Genomic DNA, 3,237 nt, shown 5'->3' with positions numbered 1-3,237 from the left:
ACTCGTTGAACTGCTATTGGAGAATGGAATAACGACACACACGAAAAAAAATTAATAATAGAAAATCCTAGTACTTTCTCTGAAAAGTTCTATTGCACTTCTTCGGGAACTTTATCAGGATTCTATTGAAAAAGGGTTTTTCTTTTTTCGGCAATATTCAATCAAATATCATTCAACTTCCATATTTGTTTACCGAAAAATAGCTACAAATGTTGATTTCTGTACATAATTTATTTTGATAGGATTTTCTCTATGAAAATTTTTGGGTAAGGACTTTCCAAGTTTTTTTTCTCAGAAGTGATATCCAGAAATTGATAAAAAATGAGAATAGCGGAAAAAACCTAAAAAATTCAGGCACAAGGACTTCTATCAACCATCTGTTAACAAAATGACATGATAAAGTTGCAGAAACGTCTATAGAAATGGCGCAATAAACAGATAGAATTTTCCAATAGAATTTCTTAGAGAAAACGGGGTATTTCTATGAAATTATTTCATGTGTGCGTGCATTTTATCAAAGCAGTATGATACCAGCCAGGAAAATTTAGTTTTCCACCAAAAAACTTTATCAGATCGCTTGTAGCTCGTTCGCTGGTCATTGTATTGTAATTTTTAACTTTTAAGAGTCAATCATTTATTTATAAAAAAATAAATTGTGTTTGGCGTGTAATTAGCCGTAAAATAAATTAAAATTCACGATTTCGAATTTTTCTTCCATGTAGTAGTTAGAAAATTGTTTGTAGATAAGGAATTAACGTTCATGAGTGTTCAAGAGTGATTCATTTTCTGTGATGTCTTGACGTTGAAATTTATAGATGGGGCTATTAATCGGCCATAGCAGTCCGCGAGATTCAAATTATTGTTGGAAAATAATTTAAATAGTTCAGAAAATTAAAAATATACCAGAAATAGAAGAATAAAGAAAGTCTGGAATACAATGGNATAACTTGGATAGGACATAACATTTCCAATTATAGGGAGAAATAGATGAGTGGTGTAGTCCACCCTACCCACCCCATATTGTTCATGTCGCTAGCCCAAAAAAATATTGAAAAATGGAATTTTCGAATTTTGCTCCCACGTAGTGATTAGAAAATCGTTTGCAGACGAATAATTCACGTTCATGAGTGTTCAAGAGTAGTTAATTTTCGAATAATATAGAAAAATTGGTTTTCAATCATACTATAGTGCAAGCGTCATGGTCACGTGATGCCGCCCACTTAACTACAATATGTGACTGTGTAAGATCCAGCTGTTCCTCCATTACTCCAAAATCATTGCTCCAAAATGTAATTTCCTTGATGTAATAGGATAATTGGAAAAAACGAATTGAGCGCCCGAGAATTTATCCAGTGGAGCAGTTGGAATCAAGGTGTTTGGAAGTACAACTCATGAAGAGGGCTAAATTATTATATCATCCATTTAATGACGCTGTGAATTCTGAGCCCAATCCCCTCTCATAAGGTTAAAATGAAGATTTCACACGTGCCAACTCCTTATATGAATCCGTGGACGGTGAGTAAAAAGAACTCCATTTCTTTCATTCATAAAAATCATTTCAATCTAAACGATTTCCGTTATTCATGTATCACAGTGATTGACGAGACCCTTCCTTATGCACGCAATTGGACGGTGCTCATTACAGACATTTAACTTATATATTCGTTGAAGGAAAACAGATTGAAAGGGAATAATTTTTATCCATAATTTTTAGGTTCGAAGTATATTATTGCGATTGTGGGTCACTTGGAGAATGGAAAACCACAATGGCCACCTCAGATGCAATTCTGTCATGTGTGCAATGCAGAAACCCTGGAATTCTGATTATTTATCTTCAACTAAAAGGTTGACGTGATGAGGCCCTTAAAATCCTCCTGTTGAGGGGAGGGATACAACTATTTCTCAACGATTAAATGTTACCATCAAGATATCCTGTTATTTTATTTTAAAGAGCGGGCCGGATTCAAGTCATCACATTGATTTCTTCGTCTTCTGGTCACATATTTTACTCGAATAAAACGAAGCGATAAAACAGCATAATGTCAACTCTTGGAATGCTCCATCAACGCTTGTGTTCACCGTTTCAAGTCATACGAACTCTGTTGTGCTCTCCAGTGATTTCTGATGAATGGAGAAGAGAAAACATAGTTGAATGCACTCTTACACGTACATGGAGGGTAGTGATAATGATCACGATGAACTGTCATATGTCATAAGTGTTGTAGCTTATGACTTCCAACTATACTAGAGGTGGAGAAATTATTGTCTACTTTTTTTCATTCGTTCACTTTTGATCAACAATTTTTTCCTACTTGAGGGTGAGAAAAAACAATTCAGTTGGATATTTAAATATTCGAGTATTCATTAAAATTAGTAATTATTGTTTTACGGTACATACGTACGAATGAACGAATGAACGAATGAACTCGTTTGAACGGTTGGAACGTTTCCGTTGTTCTCCAGCGATCTACACATGATGGGATTAATCGAATAATAATAGATTAATGAATAAGATTTTTCGTAGATTATTGCGAGATTTAGATGAACGGTTTGCCTCCTTCAGTGACCATAAAATATTGTCTCCAATCGACAATATCTCCCGATGGAATGGAACGATGTGAATGAATCAAGTATCAATTTGAATCTTTAAAAAATTGATCGAGAGTGAAAAAAAATCAGGGAATTCCACTCTGACATTTCTCTATTGTCTGTATTTACCGAGAAAAAAAAACGTTGTTCCTCGGAATCGATGTGTCTTTTTTAGGCAGCTGCATTTCTAAAATTCAATGAGTAAACAATGTTAAAATTAAGTCATTTTGAAAAAAATTTCCAGTCACATGATCCTGAAAATCAAAGGAAAGTCTTGAATTCAGGAATGATGTCTGTAGGTTTCAGTAATATTTTCGCGGAAATTCCGGGAACACTTATTGGGAATTTTTATCGCGTTGCCGTAATACGGAAATTTCAAGGAATTTCGTCATTGCAAATAAAAAATTTCTATAAATTTCAGTCCAATTATATGTGTACGTCCACGTATAAACGGCCCATTTTATCGCATCTAATTTCCGAGATATTCACGTTTTTCTCTCCACTCCATTTATCCCAATGTTAAATTGATTGTTTGATCTTCTATACGGACGTCACACGGAGAAAAATAAATCGGTAAAAGTCTTGCGATCGCAAGGAGTTTCCCGAAGATCCCCATTTTTCATGCACGAAGAACAATGAAGCTTTTTG

At 34.5% G+C, this 3,237-nt stretch overlaps 1 long non-coding RNA gene across 1 annotated transcript; it reads left to right on the top strand.

The window, feature by feature from the left end:
• Positions 1-1,000: 1,000 nt before the first annotated feature.
• Positions 1,001-2,040, top strand: LOC107038437. Its single transcript, XR_001460896.1, has 2 exons — positions 1,001-1,515; positions 1,715-2,040. It is a non-coding gene; the product is annotated as an uncharacterized LOC107038437 (long non-coding RNA).
• Positions 2,041-3,237: the final 1,197 nt, after the last annotated feature.

This window comes from Diachasma alloeum, unplaced genomic scaffold (genome assembly GCF_001412515.2).
Source record: "Diachasma alloeum isolate Michigan unplaced genomic scaffold, Dall2.0 Dall_scaffold_00283, whole genome shotgun sequence".
Classification (NCBI taxonomy): domain Eukaryota; kingdom Metazoa; phylum Arthropoda; class Insecta; order Hymenoptera; family Braconidae; genus Diachasma; species Diachasma alloeum.
The sequence above is the reverse complement of the archived record's forward strand: the minus strand, read 5'-3'. Positions and strand labels throughout refer to the sequence as shown.